Source organism: Lissotriton helveticus, chromosome 1_1, assembly GCF_964261635.1.
Source record: "Lissotriton helveticus chromosome 1_1, aLisHel1.1, whole genome shotgun sequence".
Taxonomy (NCBI): domain Eukaryota; kingdom Metazoa; phylum Chordata; class Amphibia; order Caudata; family Salamandridae; genus Lissotriton; species Lissotriton helveticus.
This window is the reverse complement of record NC_136057.1, coordinates 1,601,869,333-1,601,895,218: the sequence shown is the minus strand read 5'-3', so window position 1 is coordinate 1,601,895,218 and position 25,886 is coordinate 1,601,869,333. Positions and strand designations below refer to the sequence as shown.

At 44.9% G+C, this 25,886-nt stretch overlaps 1 protein-coding gene across 5 annotated transcripts in view; it reads right to left on the bottom strand.

Moving 5' to 3' along the window:
* Positions 1-25,886, bottom strand: part of AMHR2 (anti-Mullerian hormone receptor type 2) — a 1,194,741-nt gene that overhangs the window by 1,070,942 nt on the left and 97,913 nt on the right. The window lies entirely within an intron of this gene.

Sequence of the window (25,886 nt, the reverse complement as noted above, 5' to 3'; positions counted from 1 at the left end):
CTGGCGGGCCTGAAAAACCATGCATCCGATCTTAAAAAGGGAGCGTTGTTTCACGGGGAGCCAGTGAAGCTCTTTTAGAAGGGGGGTGGAGTGGTGATAGCGTGGAAGGCCGTAGATCAGCCTGGCCGCCTGGTTCTGGATAGTTTGGAGTCTACGCAGGCTGTATGCTGGAATGCCATGATAGAGGGCGTTGGCGTAGTCCAATCGTGAGATTACCAAGGCGGCTATGATGATCTTAAGTGCCTGGGGAGAGAAGAAGCGGGAGACAGAGCGGATAGTTCGGAGAGTGAGGAAACAGGAGGAGACCACGGAACCGACTTGTGAGTGAAGAGTGAGCTGATTATTCATTTTGACACCCAGTGTTTTGACCGTGGTGGAGGGGGATGGTGCCGGGCCAAGAGAGGGGGGCCAGAAGAGAGAGTTCCAGGGGCTGGATGAACCACCAGTGAGAACCAGCTCGGTCTTGTCGGGGTTCAGTTTAAGATGGTTGTGGTTCATCCAGTCCCTGATAAATGTCATAGTTGACTGGAAATTAGAGACCGAAAGAGGAGAGGGAGACAGATCAAAGATGAGCTGGAGGTCATCCGCGTAGTTGTAAACAGTGACCTCCAGCTGCTGGAGTGCATAGATAAGAGGAAAGATATAGAGATTAAAGAGTAAAGGAGAGAGAGAGGAGCCCTGGGGAACACCGCAGGTGACAGGGAGAGGGGTGGAAGTGAAATCGCCCAGTCGGACCGCCTGAGTGCGGTCCCTCAGAAAGGAGGAGAGCCAGACCAGAGCTGATCCCCCGATGCCGGCCGCCTTGACACGGGCGAGTAAGATGGTGTGGTCCACCGTGTCAAAGGCGGCGGAAAGATCAAGGAGGACCAGTGCCTGGCGGTTGTTGTCATCCATACCCTTTCTGAGGTTGTCTAGGACTGAGACTACGACCGATTCGGTCGAATGCCTGGGGCGGAATCCTGCCTGGCGAGAGGCCAGCCCCCCATTCGCCTCGATATGAGCGCTCAGAACTGCGGTGACATGGCGTTCCATCACCTTGCCCAAGAAGGGCAGCAGGGAGATGGGGCGAAAGTTAGCCAAGATGGAAGGGTCCGCGCCTGGTTTCTTCAACAGAGGCACTATGGTGGCGGCCTTTAGTGCAGGGGTCACAACACCCTGAGCCAAGGAGCTGTTAAGGAAGGCGATAGGGGGGTCGGGGCAGCTGGAATAGATTTGCTGTAAGATGCGCGCGGGGCAGACGTCCGCCGGAGACCCCGACTTCACTTTGGGGAGTATTGCCAGAAAGGATTCCTGAGTGAGGGGAGGGATGAGGGTGAGGGAGTTTTGAACAGAGGGGGGGAGGGGATCAACAAAAGCAGACGAGGGTAATGGAATGTTAGCCTTGATAGTTGAGATTTTGTCCAAGAAGTAGTGATTGAGTTGATCACAGAGGAGCTGGGAGGGGGGGATTTGGGACGAAGTTCGGTCAGAGAATGCCAGGTCATTCACAATGCCGAAGATTACCCTGGATTTGTTGTCAGCAGACGTTATTTTCGTAGAAAAATAGTCGGTTTTTGCAGCCAGAATTGCTGATTTATATTTAGCCAGTGATGCCAGGAAGAGGGTTTTAGATGAGAGACTGTAATCTTTCCTCCACTGCCTCTCCGCCCGTCGGGCCCTGATTCTCCCCCTATGTTCTTTCCAGCTGGGCCTATTATATTTTTGGGGAATGCCAACTACGCCATCTCTAAGGAGAGGCGCTGGTAGTTGTTAGGATTGCCCCCAAGCTTGGGGAGTTGGTGACCTTAAGGCGGGGCAGGTGGCCCAAGGTGAGCTTTCTGGCAACCCATTCATCAAGGAGCTCAGCAAGTTTGTTGCCACCATTAATTTGCTGGATAAAGCCCAATCCCCAGTGAAGCGTATATTTAACGCTCGTGTTTTCTCAGAGATCGGCCTGGTTAGGGGCGCTAGGCTGGCCGCTCTCAATATTCCGCCTTTGGCAGATGACAGTCTTCCCAACGGTATGCAGACAAAATATCGATATTTAAATATCGATATACAATTATATCGAAGTTTAAAAATCGATGGGACAAAATATAGAAGGTAAGTAATATCGATAAATTAAATATCGATATTAGTAATATCGAAGTATTAAATATCGATGTCAGTAATATCGATGTTAATAGTTTCGATGTTACTAATATCGATTTTTAAATTATTTTTGTGTATATTATTATGTATTTATTATGTATTTAATTTATTTTCATGTAATTTAATTAAATGTTGTATTTTAGTACTGTAGCGGGTTGTGGGTTTATAGGGGAATAGGGTGGGAAGTAATTTAATTATGTTAAATTAATTATTAATTAGTAGGAATTATAAATTAATATTTATTAATTGGTAATTATTTTTAATTAATTGGTAATTAATTTTAAATAATTGATTAATTGATAAATATGTCCTGTAGTGGGTTGTGGGTTTATAGGGGAATAGGGTGGGAAGTAATTTAATTATGTTACATTAATTATTAATTAGTAGGAATTATAAATTAATATTTATTAATTGGTAATTATTTTTAATTAATTGGTAATTAATTTTAATTAATTGATTAATTGATAAATATGTTCTGTAGTGGGTTGTGGGTTTATAGGGGAATAGGGTGGGAAGTAATTTAAATGTAATTAAGTAATAATGTTCTTTAATTAATAGTTTGGTTAATTATCTAATTGTTAATTAAATATTATGAAATGGTATTTTTAATAATTATTTAAATTACATATATTTTGTTCACATGTTTTTAATAATTATGTATTGGTATTTGTAAATGGTTAATATTTATTTAATAGTTAATATTTTTATTATTTAAAATAAAACATTTATTTATAAGTATGTTATTTTTACCCCTACGCTATCCAACATTTTCCCTAATGTTGCACTCTCTGGAGTGGGAATAGTAATTTTACCCCTACGCTATCCAACACTTTCCCTACTGTTGCGCTCTCTGGAGTTGGAATAGTAATTGTTACCCCTACGCTATCCAACTCTTTCCCTACTGTTGCACTCTCTGGAGTGGGAATAGTAATTGTTACCCCTACGCTATCCAACTCTTTCCCTACTGTTGCACTCTCTGGAGTGGGAATAGTAATTTTTACCCCTACGCTATCCAACTTTTTCCCTACTGTTGCACTCTCTGGAGTGGGAATAGTAATCTTTACAACTACACTATCCAACACTTTCCCTACTGTTGCACTCTCTGGAGTGGGAATATTCATTTTTACCTCTACGCTATCCAACACTTTCTCTACTGTTGCGTTCTCTGGAGTTGGAATAGTAATTTTTACCTCTACGCTATCCAACACTTTCCCTACTGTTGCACTATCTAGGAAGAGGTGTGGCGCCGCGATCAGGGTGACTGACTCCGGAATCTGGGGATCACGGTTCGATCCCCGGCACCGGCGGCAGATTAGCCCAGCACCATGTGACTCTGGGCAATAGCTTGCTTAATCTTCCTGACAGCCCCCAGCGCCTAGAGACCCTTACGGGTGATTGTGCGCTTTACAAATGTGGATTATTATCTGGAGTGGGAATAGTAATTTTTACCCCTACTCTATCCAACACTTTCCCTACTGTTGCGCTCTCTGGAGTGGGAATAGTAATTTTTATCTCTACGCTATCCAACACTTTCCCTACTGTTGCGTTCTCTGGAGTGGGAATAGTAATTTTTACCTCTACGCTATCCCTACTGTTGCACTCTCTGGAGTGGAAATAGTAATTTTAACCCTCCCACTATCCAACACTTTCCCTACTGTTGCGCTCTCTGGAGTGGGAATAGTAATTTTTACCTCTGCGCTATCCAACACTTTCCCTACTGTTGCACTCTCTGGAGTGGGAATAGTAAATTTTACCCCTACGCTATCAAACTTTTTCCCTACTGTTGCACTCACTGGAGTGGGAATAGTAATTTTTACCCCTACGCTATCCAACGCTTTCCCTACTGTTGCACTCACTGGAGTGGGAATAGTAATTTTTACCCCTACGCTATCCAACACTTTTCCTACTGTTGCACTCACTGGAGTGGGAATAGTAATTTTAACCCCTACGCTATCCAACGCTTTCCCTACTGTTGCACTGTCTGGAGTGGGAATAGTAATTTTTACCTCTACGCTATCCAACACTTTCCCTACTGTTGCGCTCTTTGGAGTTGGAATAGTAATTTTTACCCCTACGCTATCCAACACTTTCCCTACTGTTGCACTCTTTGGAGTGGGAATAGTAATTTTTACCCGTACGCTATCCAAAATTTACTTAATTTTTTTAATTAGTTTTACATTATTAATAATTGTTATTTATATTATTAATTTATGTATATAAATTTATTTGTAATTTGTTATATTTTAATTTATTTATAAGTTATTAAAATAAATATTTTAGAGTTAAAATTAATTAAGTATATACTATGTATTATATTTTTATTATATTAGTTTTTATTACATCATTTATTAATTTTAAATATTATAATATATTTTTAACTATGTTTATTATATTTATAAGTATTATTTTGTTAATATTACATTTTATTTACATTTTAAAAAAACGATATTTTCTAAAAAACGATATTTTTGACATCGATATATTATTTTCGATATTTTTGAACTTACCTTTTTAGAGATAGGATCCTGATATTAATGTCCTCTATATTTTTGTTGCGATATTTTTGTACCTCGATATTTTTGTGGTCGATATTATGTCATAGATTCCATCCCAACAAGGACAGTGGGAGAAACCAGCTCGAGGGGTTCTACCCCACCAGTGGGGCGTGCACCCCAGAGGTCAGCGCAATGGACCCCGTGGAGGATGTTCCAACGCAAATTCCCACAGTGAGTTTTCCTCTTGTTTCTTGCACTCGTTTAGGGGGTTGTTTGGTGGGTTTCTTGGACAATTGGAGGGTGATCACATCAGACGCCTGGTGCTTCAGAAAGTTCAGGTATTCCATATAGAGTTTTATGGGTCCACCTTTCAGCCAAACCCCCAACCCTATCCCATTCTTGGGTCAGGAGGCCTCACTGAACCAAAGGGAGGTCCAGGAACTCCTTGTGAAAGGGGCGATTTCTCACTCCTCACTCCTCACCTCCACTCGGCAGGTTTTATCAGCAATCTCTTTTAGTGCAGACGGAGGACGGGGGTCAAAGCCGGTGATCAATCTCTAGGAATTCAACAAGTGGCTGGTATATCACCACTTCAAGATGGAGGGAATTCACCTCCTTCGGGAACTGCTTTGCCCCAACGACTGGATGGTTCGTCTGGACCTCAAAGATGCTTACCTCACGCTACCCATTTTTCCACAACATCAGCGTTTCTCCAGTTCCAGTGGCGGGGTCAAACTTTCGAGTTCACCTCTCTTACCTTCGGTCTATCCTCCGCCCCTTGGTGTTTTACCAAAGTGCTGAGACCAGCTGTCGAGACCCTGAGATCGGCCGGTATACGCATGAATCGTTTATTTGAACGACATGCTATTGACCTCCGGAGGGCGGTGACACTCCTGCAATCTTTGGGGTTTTTCATAAACCAAGCGAAGTCCTCTTTGACCCTCGCGCACTCTGTCATCTTTTTGGGATTTGTATTTAATTCGGTGGTGACCACCCTGAGTCTTCCTTCCAGGAAGGTGGCAAAGATATGACACAAGGTCAGGAGGACAAAACAATTGGTTTCTCTCCGCCAGATTTCAAGAGTGGTAGGTCTCTTGTCAGCTTCGATACAGACGATTTTCTCGGCCCACTTCACGTTCGACCCCTTCAGCGCTTGAAGGCGTCTCACCTTCGCTGAGGCCTCACGTAATCCCAGTGTGTTCCACTAGCGGAAGAATCCAAGGAGGAGCTTTGGTGGTTGCTTTCCCACATGAAGGCGTGGAACAGCCGTGCCATTTTTGGTTCTCACCCAGATCTAGTCATCGAGTCGGACGACAGCGGCTCTGGATGGGGAGCAAGCTGTGATCTGTTTACTACAGGGCGAAGTGTGGTCCGCCGAGGAACAATCCCTTCACATAAATTGCCTGGAACTGATGGCAGGTTGTTTTGCGGTTAGATGCTGGACCAGAGGTCGTGTCCAGTTGTGTATCTTGCTGAAGATGGACAACGTGGCTGCAGTCTGTTACATCAACCATCTGCTGGGCACGGGGTTGAGGGCTCTTTACAATCTGGCCAAGGACTTTGGAGAATATTGCCTAGAACACCATGTGCTGGTGACAGTGGAGCATCTACCAGGTTCAGCCAACCAGGTGGCGGACTGGCTCTCGCATCACCTCTGGGATTCCAGCATGTGGTAACTCCTCCCAACGATATTTCAGACCCTATGCTCCAGCTGGGGCTCCTTCACAATCAACTTATTTGCATCTCAGCTCTACCACCAGCTTCCCCAATACTTCAATTGGAGATCAGACTCGGGGCAGTGGTGACTGACGCGTTCCTCTAGGATTGGTCTCGAGAGCAGGGTTACGCCTTTCCACTGTTTACCATGATCATGCACCTGACCGCTCAAGTACGCCGGCAGGAAGGGGAGATGGTGTTGATCGCTTCTCTATGGAAGCCGCAGGTGTGGTTTCCAGTACTGATGGAACTTTCTTGGGCTTCTCCAATCCGTCTACCCCAATCTCCTCACCTTCTCACCAATCGGGTGGGGAAGCTTCACTCTCTGGTGACGAACGACAACCTCCAGCTGATGGCGTGGAGGATTACAGGGCGAGATGGCAAGTTCGGGGCCTATCGAGAGTCACGGCGGACCTCTTGTTGTGAGCATGGGCAGACGGAGTCGTTAAGAGATAATGCTCAACCTGGTCCCGCTAGGTGGGTTGGTGTCTGCAACAGAGGGGGGGGCAGACATTGTTCACATCCTGATTTTTTTGGCCCTTTTGGCATCAGGAGGCAAGGCCTACAGATCCGTAAACACGTTTAGATCGGCTATCTCAGCGGGTCATGTAACAATCGAGGGCAGTCCGGTAGGGGAGCATCCCTTGGTACGTAAACTACTTCCTGGCATTAGGCTTTCTCTGCCAACGGAACCCAGATACTCGGTTCTCTGGGACGTCAACAAGGTCCTAATATTACTTTCCTCATGGCAGTGCAACAAATACCTCTCCCAGAAGCAGTTATCGGCTACGCTAGGGATTCTGCTAGGCCTTATCTCCTGCAGGCGAGTGCCCAAAGTCAGGGCCTTAGATCTCATGGGGAGGCTCTTGACACCGGAGGGCGTTACGTTTCATGTGTCAAGACGTACCAAATATAACTGACGCGTGATTTCCTACCTAGCTTTTTCAGAGGTACCGAAGCTGTGCTTAGTTAGATGCATCAAGGCATATGGCATGACGGCAGAGCTTCATCTCCAAGGGGAGAAGCAATTGTTATGAGCGCTGAGGAAGACTTTTCGGGCAGTCTCCTCTCCGATGATCTGGGAGCCAGCTTGGAGGACATATTAAATGCAGCGGACTGGTCTTCGTATTCAGCCTTTAAGAAGTTCTATTTTAAACAGTCTCCTCCATTGCGGCTCTGGTGGTGAACAAGCTTTGAACCAGCATAATCCTGCCTCTAGGTCCTTAATAGTATTGAAACTTTCAGTTACGATAGCTAGAAATATTTCATAACTCTGCAAAATAATCTCTTCAGTACAGTTTCAGGGCCCTGAAATTTTGCAGCAGAAAGGAGGGACGCAGCACCTCCGTCTACGGGAGACTCACCTGATCGCACTTATTCGGATATGACCGGCAATTGTGCCACGCAGATTCAGGCTGAGATTCACCGTCCTGAACCACGAACTGTCAACTCCCACACCTGTCTTGAAAAAGACCCGCTGCGACCACCAACTGGGGCGCATGAGGGTCGAAACGTCGACGCTTGTCATAGGTCCAGAACCACCAGGATCCCAATAGAAACACTAGGAATCCTTGGTTGTAAATCAGCATCTGGCCAATGAAATGCTTGTATATAGGAAATACGCTATCACTGTAAAAAGTTTCACTCATTGAGCACTTTTTCACTAAATGTCACTTAATTGCACTTGCTTTTGACGGTCTTATCATGCATTAAATGTTATCATTGAATGAAGTAATTCAGACGAAACAAAGTAAGCTCTTGATCTCACGACTTTTATTTGTATATTGTTTGAGAATTTATTTCTCATTATATGTGTGTACCAGAGAGCATCGAACCTTGATTGCATTAACAAGCAGTTTCAAAGTAATGTGTCTTACCCAACAGAACCATTCTTTTGTTTAAACAGTACAGTTTCTCACCATATTGTTTTTGTCTGTCCAAGTTTCTGTTCCTAGGGCCAGATGTAGGTAGCCCAATACCGGTCGGAAACGGCCGAAAATACTGATTTTCGGCCGTTTCCGACCGGTATTGTGCTTTTGGGATGTAGGGGACTGAAAATCGTCCGATTCTGTAAATTTACCGAATCGGTAAAGTTACCGATTCGGTAAACATTCCGAATCGGTAAATTTACCGATTGGGTCATTTTACCGAATCGCAACAGTTTGCGATTCGGTAAATTTACCGAATCGTTAATTTTACCGATTCGGTGAATTTACCGAATCGGTAAATATACCGATTCGGTAAATAAGAAGTGGTAAAATTGAATATTGAGATGTAGGTAAGCTCTTAAATACCGATTTTGCTTGAAATTCGGTATTTAAGAGTCTGTATTTACCATGGATTGAAATCAGGTGGTAACCAGGTGCAGCCTATAAAAAAGGACCCAAAATGCAATACTTTTTTCACAATGGCGGCATTCTATGTCATTGCGAGGCGGCTACGGCTACAGGAGGAAGGAGAGAGGGAATGGCTGAGACAGGAGCAGGTCTACAGACAGAGGATCACCTTGTTCATGCTCACAGAGCCAGAGATTCTCCAGAGGTACAGGTTGGACGCAGACACCATCTTGGACCTCATCAGGGACCTCCACCCACTGGTGGAGCACACTACCCCAAGGGCGCACGCCATTCCACCCCACGTGCAGGTGCTGTGCAGCCTACACCTGCTTGTGTCTGGGAGTTACCAGAGTGTTGTTGCTGCGGTAGGTGGTGTGACCCAGAGCAGCCTGTCACGCTTTTTCAACAAATTCCTTGACGCCATGGTACAGAGGATGGACCAGTATATAACTTTCCCTGAAACCCATGCTGAACTGCTCCAAACAAAAACTGACTTTTATCTGATGGCGCATTTCCCCAATATCATTGGCTGCATTGTTGGCACCCACATTCCCATTTGTCCCCCTGCTGCCACCGAATACATATATAGGAATAGAAAGTCCACCCACACCATCAATGTGCAGGTGATCTGCAATGCCAAGAGCGCCATCACTGACCTTGTGGCAAAATTTCCTGGGAGTACCCACGACTCCTTCATATTTCAAAACAGCGGTATCTATGCACGGCTGACAGCAGGGGAATTTGGTGAAGGATACCTGCTAGGTAAGACACAGTGTGCGACCCCATTAACACCTATTGCAGAAAGAAGTACATGTATGCATGTGAGTAATGTACTCCCATTTCCTTTTAGGGGACAGTGCATATGCCCTCCGCTCCTTCATCCTCACCCCCTACCTCAACCCCTCAACACCCAGCCAAAGGAGATATCACAGGGCCCACAAGAGCACAAGAAATATTGTGGAGCGTACCTTTGGTATATGGAAGAGCAGGTTCAGGTGCCTGCATAAGAGTGGAGGTGCCCGGCAGTATACCCCCATCACCTGCTGTAAAATCATTGCTGCCTGTGCCATGTTGCACAACCTTGCCATGAAGAAGGGCACAGAGGTGGAGTTGTCAGACTTTGAGGATCATGACGACGAGGTTGCTGTGCCAGAACCACAACCTGCTGGAGTGTCAACACCAAGTGATGGCAGATACAGACGTGAGGAGATTACACGCAACTATTTCTGAGTAAGTAATGAGACACAGACAGGTTGTGTATGGGACCAACGTATTTTAATGGTGCCACAACGTTTAAGCACGTAAGTGCAACATAAAAAAATATACACGTAGGGACTGTATGTCCCGGGTTATTTCACCCATGAGCGGTAATGTCCCTGAGCCACTTGGATGTTGTTAGCTTTGTTCAGCGTGCCCTGCAGCCTCAGCTTGGCGCCTGGTACTCCTCAGTGTCTCCACATTAGAGCTTGCTATGCTGCTCCGGCTACTTGTGTCTTCACCCTCTGCCACGTCCAGGGCAGGATTCTGTGCTGTGTGGGATATCAACATTGCCTCTAGAGCACTGGTCATTCTGGCCATGCCCCTGGTGACCTCAGTTGTATTCTGCGTCAATGCCTCCTGCATATTTATGCCTCTCCTGCATAGCAGGGATGTGGCAGTGGCCAAGCGATTGATGGCCGTATTCTGGGCACGGGCATCCCTGCGCCATGTGTGTGACACACTGTCAAGTTTAGAGCATAGCTGCGTTACTGATTGGCTCATCTGCTGCATCCCTGCTGCAATGTTCCTATTTGTTTGGGCTACTCCTTTATTCACCTCCACTATATCTCTCATGCCCTTCCCTATGTCTCCTATGTGCACATTCAGGGCTCTGATTTGGCGTTGGCAGGCTTGGATTGATTTGCCCTGCATCCTTTGAATGTGCACCATGTTCCCCTCCAGCCCACGGAACACAGTGCCTCCACCATGTCCACCTGCACTGCTGAGTCTGCGTTGTCTTCTGCGAGAAGGGCCCACCTCATTTGTGGACTGCAGTGCTGTTGAACTCTCATCCACGGTGTATTCAGCCTCCCCCTCACCCTCTGCTGCCTCCATTGATGATAGTGGGGCCACGACACGCCTCCTGGCTGGTGGAGCTACAGCAGTGGACTGGAGCAGAGATGGTGAAATTTCTGGTGAGAATTGCAAGTGAGGGGAATGGGAAAGCTGTGGGGAGTGCAGCAACTCTGAGGTCAGTACAGTGTCATCTTCCAGGGACATGCCAGTTGTGTCACCTTTGTCCTGCGAGACTTGCACTCGGCTTGGACCTGCTTCCTCACTCTCCTCCCTCTCTGGTGCAGTCCCTTCTGTGTCAGTGGGTCGACTGCGTGATTTGGCCCCTAGGTATAAATGAGCGTATATTAACTGAGTGCTACTGTGTCACGGTCACTACAATAAATGATTTACACATTTCACTTTCATTTATCTGCAATCATTTCACTAACTTGCTGATGTCTCTGCTGTTACACATGGTTTTACATTTGCTGACTACAATTCCCATAATGCATTGCTCCTGTATAGTGCTAGCAGTACTGGACTGAGGTTTGCTTTTCCACAAAGGGTAAAGGGAAGCAGGTTGGTATGGGGTGTCATGCTGCGCATGCGTCTTACCTTTTTTTGTTGCACCTCTGGCTGAGCTGTCCACATCTCCCAGTCCGCAGACGCTGTCCGCCTCAATGGTTGAGGCCACCAACTCCTCCAGGTCAGTCGGGGAGGGGGCTGTGTTCCTGCCTCCACTGGTTAGGCCTGCCTGCTTGTGGATTTCAGCCATTTTCCTCTTGGTGAGGCTCCTGAGGTCATAAAATCTTTTTTTAATGTCCTCAGTGTTCCTGGTTGTGACTCCCACAGCATTCACTTTCTCAACAATTGCCAGCCAGATTTTTCTTTTGGCAGACTCTGCAACAGTGAGGGATTGCCTGCCAAAAAGTTTGTTGTACACCCTCACTACCTCCTCCACAAGTACCTGCAGCTTCATGCTGCTGAACTTTATTTTCCTCTTCCTGTCTAGCTTTTGGCTTTCACTGCTGCTTGCCATTTTTCGGTTTGTAAAGTTACAAAAAACTCTCCCTGCTGCTCTGTGACTCTGCTCAGCTCTGACTGCCTCTCCAGAACCTTCTAATTAAGTGCAGCTGCCTGCGTAGCCACTTCCTGGTAGGGAGGGGGAGTGTGTTTGCAGCTGATTGGCTGCCTTCATAGGTTTCACTTTTGGTTTTTTTTGTTTTCCGATACGGTATTTACCGAATCGGTATTTACCGAATCGGTATTTCCCATTCAATCCTATGGCCAAAAAGGCCCATAGGAATGAATGGGGAATACCGATTCAGTAAATACCGATTAGGTAAATACCAATTCGGTAAATACCGAGTCTCCGATATCAAATTTTACCGAATTGGTAAATATTACCGAATCGGTAAATATTACCGATTTTTTTCCTACATTCCATTTACCGATTCTGAAATACAGATTCGGTAAAATTCGGTATTTTAGAATCGGTAAATACTATTTACCTACATCTGGCCCCTAGTGTCTTATCTACCATCTTACTGACAAGGTGACGCAATGTATCGAATACCAAGATGGCTCCAGTGTATCTCACTCTACACCTTCTCCCATTTCCTCAAATTCAGAACGGAGCATTCCTACATCACTCTAAATGGAGTAAATGGAAAGCCTGGACTAACAACGGGTCCACAAACTATACATGTTAGTCTGCTTGGAAATGTCTACTCGGGTCGAGCATTGGGAAGGATGGTGGAATAGCAGGGGGTAGCACATATTGCCTGCCCGATAAGAAGACTGATCTTAGGAGGGGAAGGGGGACCCCATGATAATAAGCGGGAGGATAACTCCACAGAATTTTACTTGTATTGTTTGATCATATGATATGCCCACTGGGCGTTTTTTCCTATTGTGATGCCACCTTGAAAACCCAATACAAATCTGTTTACTAATAAAAAAAATAATAATAATTCCTGATTGAAACTATGGGTCTGATTTAGTGTTTGGTTGGGTATTCTGTCGCAAATGCAAAGGAGTTTTCTAAAGTACTCTAAACTCTCTGTTCACCCACCTCATTTAGAGATGGGTGGACGCTAACCTTTCCGTCGACCGAGCGCCCGTTGGATCGGTCGATTCAAAGCTTTGACCTACGGCCCCACAGCGTAGAGACGAATGAAGGAAGGACTTTACACCTACCGCCCTATTTAGGGTGGGTGGTGTAATGTCCTTTTACTCTGTCCGTCATCCGCAAGGGATAAAAAAAAAAAAAAAACCTACACCTGGAAAGAAGACTTTCCAAATTTGGGAGTTTCTGAAAAATAAAAGGTTTGGTGGTTGGCTGACATAACTGAGGGCTGATGTCCACCAAACTATTTGCACAATGAAGAGAACCACCTACTCCAAATTTGACGGACGCAGAACCATTGGTATGGCAGAGATAATGTCCTCCACCACTCCTGTGGAAAAGTAAATTTTGCCATGTTGTATGTGCCTACGTGTTCCCCCATGTTATGTCATATGTGCATGATCGATATGCATGTATTCCCTTCTGATCAATTAAAGACGCAATTGCAGTTGTGTCCATCTCTAGTATGTCAGTTTCCAGTTCTCGTGAATACAACGAATATCAGGCCTATGTAAAGCTACGTTGCCACATTTTACAGTGTGCACGTTAATTCATTGAATTATCCCCGTTTCTAGGCCTCAAAAGGGCCCGGACTCAGATTCAGCTCCTGTCTCCTGAACCCTCTCCGAGGAGCGATACAGCCCCCACCTGTATCCCTGACCCTTAGCTTACTTTCATGCCTCACAGTGCCCGGCTCGGCCTGGCTCTGCCTCTTAGTCTGCCAAGAGTATGTTATGATTCTAGTTATCAGTCCAGCCCTTCTTTTCTGCATTCCTAAGCTACTGAATCGCATCAATAGTTTCCGTTATGGTCTAGCCTTTATGTCTCCATGTAAGAAAATACTGTATTCATATTCATAGAATATTCCTCGCACACACACTACATGTAGAATTATGCATGCACCAGTCTTAGTGTCTGTTAGCCTTTACCCTGATAACTTTTAGATTCTATCAACATGTACTCTAAACAACAGATACTAGATATGCCTAGGTACATGTCGCTCTGACACTCCAGACTTTCGTCTCCTCTTCTAGCGCAGAAGTCATAGCCCCAGTTCTCCCTGGTAACACGTCATTGTCAGTTTGCGCGCACCACTAGGTTAGAGGTCCCAGCTGCTTAGGTAGCCCCCTCCATGTTTCCGCCCCATTTATGACATATTCTGTTACGTTTGCATCACATGTCTATGTATACGCCCTGTACACACCTCTTGTTACACCCAATTTATGCCTTATCTTTCGCGACTGCTACAAACTCCGCCTACTGCTACGCCTACTGTATTGAATGTAATGTATTTGTTTAACTATAAATATTGTGCACTGTTATTAAAAGTTACCCTTATGCTCCCAGATCCTGCCCCCGGCAGCTGCCATCCTATTCCCGTGCAGGCTGTCCTGTTCCTGTCCTTTTATGCCTGATTAAAGCCTGTACAACTCCAGCTACCTCGAATCTTGACTCTTATTTATTGAGCTACCCGTTTACTGATTATAGTCAAAAATAGATCAGGTAATTAATTATTTATTTACCACATAATGGCGCCCGAACAGGCACTTGCCCTTTCCCCACGCGCCGGAGAAGCCACGCAAGCCCCCTGATCCTCTGCAGCCGTGACGGAACCATACCGTGCACGTGCAGATATTTCTGCTTCAAGTATCCCTCAGGTCCACGGAGGAGACGGAGGTTGCGGTCCAGCATCCAGACGAGGCGGTGGAGGAACGCGGCGAGTCCCGACCAGAGCCCAAGCCGAGAGTCCAAGGTCCGAGGTATCCGGAGGCCCACCTGTAACTGAAGTCCGAAGTTCGTCCGTCCGTCGTCGTAGCAGTCCAGTCCAGTCCGAGGCCTTCCGTTCTTGCTGCCCGGTGAGTACCGTTGCTGGGGTAGTATCTAGACAGGGTCAAAGTAATTTGTCTCTGGTCCGTGGGTTTGGGTACACAGATCCAACACGAAGTGTCCATCTAGGTGGATGCGGGTCCTGACGTGTCTCTTTATGAGACCGGTAAGTTTCGTACTGTTTTAGCAGTGCATCTAGTCATTCCAGTAAGTTCTGTTCTGTTCTCGAGAAATTCATGTGTTCTGTTTTCAGTATTCCAGGTAATATTCTGTCCGAACTGTTATTTTAAATGTTATTCCATGTGTTTTCAATGTCGTGGTATGAATGATTTGTTCTTTCGAGTTATTATTGTGTTTATCGTATATTGTATTGTGTCTAGATTCCAGTCTAAGTCATGCCTCTGTTCTCAAAATTACGCCAGTTAAGAACTAGAAAAGGTCTGCTTGAAGAAGCAGTTCCTGTCCCGCCTAGGGACAGTCCAGGTCATTTTATGTATCATAAGCATGGCATAAGTGCCATATTATATCTAGACTTATGGGTCGAGTATACTAAAGATCTAGAAGAGAAATATAGATGGCCTTTATCAGGTACATGGGATGCCGAGTGCATCATGCGAGTAGAAGAAGTATTATGGAAAAAGAAATCCAGACAGTCCCAGAAAGATGCCATCGAGTTATGGCGCAAAGAATCTCATAAAAGAACCGAAAAAGAAATCAGAAAGTCAGAGTTAAGTAGAGAATCCTCAGAAAGAGCCTAAGAAAGGGAATTAATCGAAGTAGGTGAACGAGTTAAAGCCGAACGGTCAGACAGACAGAGAAATGCCCTTATTAAGGGTATGTATCCTCTTCTTGCCGAGGGCTTGCCAAAAGCAACCCCGGAAGCACCATGTAATTTTCCGCCGCCATTAGTTCCGATTAAGCTACGTCACAAACCAACCGCAGCTGATATTTTTCTCTCGTCCTATTTGGACGACACAGTCCCACAATATGCAAATCCTGCTCCGCCAGCTCCTGTAAATAATGTAATTCCTGTTCCTCCAGCCACCGGGGCACCCGTTGCAGCACCTGTTACGGTACCCCCGGTCCAGCCTACAGTACAAGTACCCGCTACATCAGTCACTCTGCCAGCCCGTACGATACCCGTCGATGATTCCAGTTTAGGAGCCGCGGGGGGGGGGGAGGTCCTCCTGGTACCCCGCCGCCACACAAACGTGTAACGTTAGTCGAGTTACATGAACGTGCGTTACAGCGTACGCCCAAATATCAGTCCGTTGCAGATATCAGACGAGCTCTTACCGAATGCCGTTATGATCCAGTCCCAGGCGATGATAATATGGTTATATATTCATTGCGTGTAAGACGGGTGACCGAGTATTTGGACACCCTACCGAATATGAAAGAAGATCTAGACAGAATATATCGTTTCATCCGTACAGGAGACGATCCAGAAAGTATTGGCGAAATCATGTCTCTAAGGAAAGCTGAGACCCAGCTCATGCTATTAAAGTTTCTAATCAATTGTTTAATAAGGGAACAAGATTGTCCGACTAAAGATCCGACCGAAATGAAAGTCCTGACAAGGTGGAGTGATAATATAGCTGAGGGAAGACACAAGACACTAGCTAGTATAGAGAGTATGTACAAGAAAATTCGTAAAAAAATAATAAAGTTACACGAGAAACGAAAAGCAGCACAAGTAAGCGAGAAAGAAGACAACTCTTCTACTGAAGAGGTAGACGACGAGAATCCCACCAGAATAGCGTATGTAGGTAGAACTAGATTTCCAGACCGACATTCACGTCTAGAACACAAGAAAGTTTTTCCTCCTCCAGCACCAGAACAAGGTTCTCTCGAGCAAGTATTTCAAGCTACCGATCACATTCTAAAATCACGAATCGGTTATAGTGAACTTAGTACCATGCATGAACAAGAACTAGCCCGATCAGCAGTCCGATGGATTACTGATTCTACCACTTTTCCAGACGAAATAGTGGCACAAATGTTTCTGAAACTGCCCCCAGCCGAGCAGCGACTGGTGGGTATGTATATGATCCAGCACCTCATTACACTGTATGAGGGTCAACATTCTGATCCAGGTCCGTTACATGATGTTCTGAACGAGTTGCTCCAGTATAGATGGAGAGGTCTTGGTACCGACTTAATTAGTACCATTCTAGAACAGCGCCACAAATATAGAACGTTTCTGAATCCGCATTTTGTTCACGTCTCACCTCCAGAAAGTAAATCATTTTACATAGATAGACAGCATCCATTACGGGAAGTACACCCAGTTAGGACAGCGGGTGGTGAAATGCAACGAGTATTTGTTTACACCCCTATCACAAAGATGGAACTCTTAGAGATGAAGAAATTAATTCCCTGTCATGACAAAGATCCAGCAGGGTTCCATCGCGAATTAAAAGACATGCTCCGTATGGGAGAATACACGTATCCAGATATCATTAAAATGTTAAAGGTCCTGTTGCCCGCAGGGGTATATGAAAAACTCAAGGAAAAAGAATGGGAGGTGGGAGAGAAAAAGATAGATTGGACAGCTCTAGAAGCTGAAGATAATTCCCGAGTACCAGGTACCGGTCTTGGGGACAAATGTAAAGAATTACCAGAGTTATTGATTCAGGTTTTGCCTTGGTTATTAGCCACGAAAAAGGAAGACTGGGATGCCATCTCAGCTTGTAAACAGAAACCAGACGAAGATACTAGTGATTTTTATTCTAGATTCGAGAAATGTTTTATTATCAACAGTGGTTTGAAGACAGGTAGCGAGTCATACCCTCATCTTTTTGTTACTAAACTAGTCGAGAATTCAAGTCCACAAGTTAAAAATCGAGTTTTGAAAGTCGAAAGTACCTGGCAAGCTAATACCCCGTCACAAATGCTACAGATGCTCCAGTATCACCAGAATAGAATCAGGGAAGAGCAAGAACACGAAAGGAGACGTATGAAAGACACGAAAATGAAAGTATTAGTTGCACAATCTGTTCCGCAAGACAGTCAGAAGAGGGGTCCGAATCAAACCAGTCATCCTGCAGCTCCCGTTAAAGGGACATGCAATTACTGTAAACAGCCAGGTCATTTTATAAACGAGTGTGCAGTTCTGAAAGACAACATAGCAACTGGTAAGACTAAAGAAAGACCACGTCCGCCTAGACAAGAACAAGTTTCACAGACTTCTCAGTCACCGCAGAATGCACAACAGACAGTTCCAGCACCGCAGCCTATTGCTGCAACACAGCATGTTACACAGCAAATGTACCAGTATGCTCAGACAGAGTATCCAGAGTATCAACAGTATTCATGAAACAGCCTAGAGAGGGAGGTAGGCTTGCCTCTCATCGAGATACCTGTAGATCAAGAGGGTCCCTATGTACACAGTCAAGTATTAGGGAAAGACAGAAAGTTTTTGATTGATACAGGGGCAAGTAGGACTACTATCAGTCATGACGAGGTTCCAGGGGCTCCACTCTCAGGCTCTAAAAATGTTTCCCTTGGATTTTCAGGAAAACCCATTGTTAACGAGATTTCAAAGCCAGTTTCTCTAGAAGTTGGTCCATTGTCCCGAACTACTGATTTGTTACTTACGAAATCGTGTCCAGAAAATTTGTTAGGTATTAAAACATTGAAAGAATTAGGTGCAGTTATTTGCTGTTCTCCAGAAGGAATACGATTGTTTTTAAGGGACTATAAAGGTCATTATGTATTACGTGATTTTGATCCAAGATTACTGAATGTCCCCCAGCATTTATGGGCGCAAGGTCCAACTGATGTAGGTTTTATGCAAATCACACCCCATCGTGTGACCCTCAAGCAAGGTATAGTCCTGCCACGGATCAGACAGTACAGATTGCCACCTGAGGCTGTAGCAGCCTTATCCAAAATTATTGACGAGCTCATCGCTCAAGGAGTGGTTGTAGAAACTGACTCCAATGTATGTAATTCTCCTATCATTCCAGTCATGAAGCGTACTGATCCAAATGCACCTCCAGTATATCGATTAGTGATTGACCTTCGAAATCTTAATAAATGTATCATACCTCAGTATCCAGTAGTCCCAGATATTTCATCCCTATTGACAGCTATTGATTCTGAAGCCATATTTTTTACGGTAATAGACCTCAAGAATGCATTTTTCAGTGTCCCCATTCATCCAGACAGCCAGTACCTTTTTGGTTTTTGTTTAAATGGAAGGAGCTATAAATTCACACGAGCTCCTCAAGGTTTCACAGAAAGTCCTAGTATTTACAGTCAAGCACTTAAAAGACAACTAGACAATATTCACATGCCAACTGACACTGCCCTGCTCCAGTATGTCGATGATCTACTGATCACAGCCCGTTCTGAACGTGACTGCGAACGAGCGTCACTTACAGTTCTGTATTTCCTAGCCGAGATGGGGCACAAGGTGTCCCCTTCAAAGCTCCAGTTCTGTGTCCAGCAAGTGATATACTTAGGCCACTTACTGTCCAAGTGGGGTAGGCAGTTGACACCAGACCGTATCCAGTTAATAGCGAGTCTTCCACAGCCCAAGACACAGAAGGAGGTACGTGCTTTTATTGGCCTTACTTCTTACTGCAGACAATGGATTCCTCAGTATGCATATCTAGCCAAGCCACTGATACAGTTAACGACACAGGAGGCAGCCGTATTGACTGTCCTCCCTTGGACATCTGAACATACACTTAGTTTTAATGAATTAAAGAAAGCTTTATGCCAAGCACCTGTTCTAGCTACACCGAACTACAGTAAGCCTTTTACACTTTTTGTCACAGAACGTGATGGTACTGCATTATCTGTTCTCACACAAGATCAAGCCGGACAGTACAAGCCTTGTGCTTATTTCTCGAGCACACTAGATCCAGTAGCCCAGGCTTTGCCTGCGTGCCTCAAGTCAGTTGCAGCCACAGCCCTAGCAATCAGACAAAGTGATTCCATAGTATTAGGACACTCCCTGACAGTACAAGTTCCACACTCCGTGGAAGTTCTTTTAAACAGAACCCAGACTCAGCACTTGACCATTGCACGTTTAACAGGTTATGAACTGACATTGTTCCAGCCACACATAGAAATCAGACGCTGCAACGTTCTAAATCCTGCTACACTGTTACCGTTAGTTACTTCGAATCCTGCCACACATGACTGTGTGGAAGTCATTAATACTATGACCAAGCCAAGACAAGACCTGACAGACATTCCATTACCTAATCCCGACCTCACACTTTATGTGGATGGTTCATGTATGAGAACTAGTACAGGAGAACTAGTAGCCGCGTATGCAGTGACTACTGAAACCAAAGTTATAGAAACACATCGTATTGACACCCTGTCTGCTCAAGCAGCAGAGCTAGTTGCTCTGACCCAAGCCTGCATACGTGCCAAGAACCTGAAAGTAAACATATATACAGATTCACGTTACGCATTCGGAGTTGTACACGACTTCGGAGTGCTCTGGCAGGAGAGAGGTTTCATGACTTCTCATGGAACCAAGATTCAGCATGGTCTCCTCATTCAAGCTCTGTTAGATGGGATACATTTACCGACAGCTATCGCTATCATGAAGTGCAAGGCACATACGAAAGTTACTGACATTATCTCCCAAGGTAATGATCTAGCAGATCGAACAGCCAAGCTTACAGCTCAGACTCCAGACATTCCAGTTAACACGACACAGACATTCACTCCAGAACAGACTACATGTATGACAGTCAAGGACCCTACACAAGATGTCATAGACATACAGTTACATGCTACTCCCGAAGAAATCAAGAAATGGTCCGAACAAGGAGGGGTCCAGACAGATCAGGGATGGGTGACGAAGGGAAAAGCCACATGGTTTCTCCCCGACTCTATGGTTCAAGTCATTATCAATACCGCACATAGTCCAGCACACCTAGGAGAAAAAGCCATGTTAGACAGTATACAGAACCTTTGGTTCAACAAGCACTTACGAGCTGCAGCCAAGCAGAAAGTCCGTACCTGTATGATATGTTGTCAGTTCAATCCAGGTAAAAGTGTCCCGGTGGAACAAGGTGGATTCCAACCTCCTGACCACCCTTTTGAAGTCCTCCAGATGGATTACATTCAGATGGAGCGATGTCGAGGTTTCAAGTACGTCCTCGTAGTTGTATGCGCTTTGTCCAGGTGGACAGAAGCATATCCAGTTCCAGATTACACAGCCGCGACCACTGCCAGGCAGTTGGTTCGTGAATTCTTCCCCCGTTATGGACTCCCTAGGGTCGTGTATTCTGATAACGGCCAGCCTTTCTCATCAGAGTTAATGAAACATGTTTCCCTTTTGTTAGGGTACCAGTGGAAGTTCCATTGTGTACGCCATCCTGAAGCAGCCGGTCTCGTAGAGAGACATAATCAGACCCTGAAAATCCGTATTGCCAAGACATGTAAAGAGAAAGGTGTAGACTGGCTAGTAGCCCTGCCAGTTGCTTTATTCTTCATGAGGATGGTTGCACATTCCAGATCAGGTCTGTCCCCTTATGAGGTCGTATTCGGCCGCCCCCAAATATGTGGGGTACACCTAGACCCCGCAGTATTACAGATGTTTCCAGTAATATGTTGACAGATTACCTAGCTTCCTTGATGTCTGCCCTACACTCTTGTCGTTCACAGGTTGCCGCCGCATTTCCAGACAATACCGAGGTGAAACCGCATGAAATCGTTCCAGGATGTTTTGTACTTGTGAGGAACTTTGATCGTTCAAGTCCGCTGGAGCCCCGTTGGAAGCAACCTCAACTAGTCCTTCTGACCACCCGCACGGCCGTGAAGTTGGAAGGCCGCAAAGGCTGGGTGCACCTGTCCCACGTCAAGAAATTCCATGGATGTCGCATAAAAACATTGGACTGTTCCATTTCTAAGGACTGCCAGAATTCTAAAGACTGCCCTATTTTCAAGGACTGTCCCGCTACAAACTTTGAGTCTAAGCCTCCCCTGTTAGAGGAAACTCCGCAGCAGGAGTATAAAAAGAAGCTCCGGTCTAGTAAAATAAGTCAGCCAGTTTAATTGTCTAAGTCCCCCTCGGGTGAAACGGTTAGACAGGTATCTGACATGTATGAGATAGACCCCCATAGTGAGAGAGTTAGTCAAAACTCTATCCGATGTATCGTTTTTCTAAGTTTTCTATTGTTTCTAAGTTTGATGGTTACCTGCACAAGTTATGCATTTCATTTATGTTTTCCAATTTCTCATGTAAATAAGTTTCCTAATGCTACAGTAGAGCACACATTTAGTGATCTGCCTCCTCACGAGCTATCCTATCGTCTTGCTATGCGCAATAATTCATTCATCCGTATGTTACACTATTCACACCAGACCAGCAATGCCACTAATTGTTGGGTGTGTGGTCGACTTCCCCCTTTCCAGACACCGAAGGGAGTTCTGCCACTCTTTCCTTATCCGTTTTCACATAATGGTTCGTGTGGAGCATGGTCTACGTTAACGTCATCCTCCAATGATATGTCCCTTCTGAATAGAACATGTTTTCCAGACAAGCAAGGTCTCCCCCATAGAACAGGGTTAGATCTAGAAAATGAAGTATATAATTTAGGTAATTATTCTTCGAATTTTATGGTATTGAATGTTCAGTCTGATACTACTCCAGACTTACCTGCTATTTCAGTACTACCAGTCAAAGGCGAATTATGTGTCCGAAAGAATGGTTCCGCACATGTAGGACATAGTGATTGTACTACTACTGTCGAGTATAGTGACAGTGGGAAATCTATTTTCAAAGCCTCACGTCATTCTTATTTTGTTTGTGGTCAGACCGCATATATTCGTCTGCCCCTCGATTGGGATGGAACCTGTTACATTGCCTTCCTACTGCCACCGGTTTTTCTAGCCCCATCTGATTATCATAGGAACACACATCTAGTACACTTCAGACATAGACGGGAGATCGAGTCCCCAATTGTCGATCAAACTGAAACTGCTCTAGAACAGTATCAAGACTTCAATAAAGGTTTCTTCTTCTTTATAGGACCTGTCCAGAATAGTAAGTTAATACGTAGGTTAACCAGAACCCTCGAAGCAGTAGTGAATGAAACTACTTCTGCTCTAGGTAACTTAACCGAAGAGCAATCTGCTATGAGATTTGTCGTGCTCCAAAATCGTCTTGTTCTTGACGTCATACTGGCCGATAGAGGAGGAGCATGTAGAGTCATCGGATCTAGTTGCTGCATTTTCATTCCTAATAACGCGCCGTCTGTTTATTCAGCTATAGCCAGACTTCATAAAATTTCCCATCAGTTACACCAGAATCCAGGCACCTGGACATGGTCCGGTTGGCTCTGGGATATCATATCTGCCTGGGGATGGAAAGTATTGTCATTCCTAGGTATTGCAGTAATGATCATATTCAGTTGCTGCCTCTGTATACAATGTGGCCCTGCGATTTGCGGCATTTGTGCTACCTCTTGTATTCCTAGTCCTAAGTCCCGTTCCAAGACAATTCGAGACGAGCAAATGATGCTATATGAAATGATAGATGGTATCATGAATATAGATGTTTCCTGATGGAAACGTAGGGCACAAGGAGGGAATGTGGAAAAGTAAATTTTGCCATGTTGTATGTGCCTACGTGTTCCCCCATGTTATGTCATATGTGCATGATCGATATGCATGTATTCCCTTCTGATCAATTAAAGACGCAATTGCAGTTGTGTCCATCTCTAGTATGTCAGTTTCCAGTTCTCGTGAATACAACGAATATCAGGCCTATGTAAAGCTACGTTGCCACATTTTACAGTGTGCACGTTAATTCATTGAATTATCCCCGTTTCTAGGCCTCAAAAGGGCCCGGACTCAGATTCAGCTCCTGTCTCCTGAACCCTCTCCGAGGAGCGATACAGCCCCCACCTGTATCCCTGACCCTTAGCTTACTTTCATGCCTCACAGTGCCCGGCTCGGCCTGGCTCTGCCTCTTAGTCTGCCAAGAGTATGTTATGATTCTAGTTATCAGTCCAGCCCTCCTTTTCTGCATTCCTAAGCTACTGAATCGCATCAATAGTTTCCGTTATGGTCTAGCCTTTATGTCTCCATGTAAGAAAATACTGTATTCATATTCATAGAATATTCCTCGCACACACACTACATGTAGAATTATGCATGCACCAGTCTTAGTGTCTGTTAGCCTTTACCCTGATAACTTTTGGATTCTATCAACATGTACTCTAAACAACAGATACTAGATATGCCTAGGTACATGTCGCTCTGACACTCCAGACTTTCGTCTCCTCTTCTAGCGCAGAAGTCATAGCCCCAGTTCTCCCTGGTAACACGTCATTGTCAGTTTGCGCGCACCACTAGGTTAGAGGTCCCAGCTGCTTAGGTAGCCCCCTCCATGTTTCCGCCCCATTTATGACATATTCTGTTACGTTTGCATCACATGTCTATGTATACGCCCTGTACACACCTCTTGTTACACCCACTTTATGCCTTATCTTTCGCGACTGCTACAAACTCCGCCTACTGCTACGCCTACTGTATTGAATGTAATGTATTTGTTTAACTATAAATATTGTGCACTGTTATTAAAAGTTACCCTTATGCTCCCAGATCCTGCCCCCGGCAGCTGCCATCCTATTCCCGTGCAGGCTGTCCTGTTCCTGTCCTTTTATGCCTGATTAAAGCCTGTACAACTCCAGCTACCTCGAATCTTGACTCTTATTTATTGAGCTACCCGTTTACTGATTATAGTCAAAAATAGATCAGGTAATTAATTATTTATTTACCACACTCCAATAAACACTACTTCATCTTTCAAAGTCAAAAACAGGCCCAGTGTTTTCTATTTCTGCTAACATATTTAAAACTAAAGTAGGAGTTTTGTATAAGATTGTTTGCTTCTTTTTCCAGCTCCAACTCATACCATACTGAATCAAAATAAACATGGCTGAAAAAGTATTGTGGTTCCCACATGAAATAGGTCTTTGACAGAGTAATATTAAATATTAAAAAGGTTCTTACCAAAGTACCTGTTCTCGAAGGCGAGGAAGTTACTGAGGATTTGTGCCATGAAACCTTGATGCTGCTGTGAATTGGTAGGATGGTGAGCTTGATCTTATTGTGCTATTTACTGGATCTCTTTCTTGGGGAGTCACCCGCAGTCACAGATCTGGGTTTAATCCATTGTTCCTTTGATCACTATGCCACCCCAGTTTGGACCCAGCCATATGCAAATCAGTCTTGATCCTGTTCCTCATAGGAACAGTCCAGCCCGAACTGCCAGGCCAGTTCCTCCCTGGACCAGAAACAAGCATCCTGGGACTGGATTTAAGCTAGCCTGTCTGATATGGGGTGATACCCCAAAACCAGCCCCAGGATGCTTGTTTCTGGTCCAGGGAGGACCTGGCTTAACAGTTCAGGTTGGACTGTTCAAATAAGGACCAGGGTCAAGACTGATTTGCATATATCAGGGTCCAAATTGGGGTGGCGTGGTGAGCAAGAGAACCATGGAGTAAACCCAGATCTTTGTGATTGGGGGTGAATGCTTGTTCCTTTTGCTTTTGTTTCCTTAGCGGGAAGGGTATGCCCAGAAGTGGGTCCCGTGCCCACTGCGCCACTGAATTGAAACTAGCCTGGCTAATGAGGGGTGATGCCCAGAAACTCGTCCCAGGATGCTTGTTTCTGATCCAGGGAGGACCTGGCTTGACAGTTCAGGCTGGACTGTTCCCATTAGGAACAGGGTCAAGACTGATTTGCATATAGCTGGGTCCAAACTGGGGTGGCGTGGTGAGCAAAAGAACGATGAATTAAACCCAGATCTTTGTGTCTGAGGAGGAATGTTTGCATTTTTCAGCATTCCGCCCATCATGTCTTCCTTTCAATATGAGAGCTTTTACATAATGAGATTGTTGCCATAATTTATCACTGCACTAAGTGGCACTAAAGGGACAAGTGGATTTGTCGTACTAGACAAGTAGGTGTATGAAGCAACCTGTCCCATGAACAAGTAGTTATTTTATTACATTTCACAACCCTGAATGTAGAAGGAGATTTCTGATTGGTCAGTGTTATATGCTCAATAATCATTGGACATAGCAAGCTCATTATATATTGGCTATATGAGATACTATTGGTAATGATGTTTTCAGCTGTAATTAAAAACATTTACAGCAAATTCAAAATGTAAACTTCTTCAAAGAAGGATTTACAATGGCAAGGAAAACACAGAAGTTTTTGATCCATCTCAAT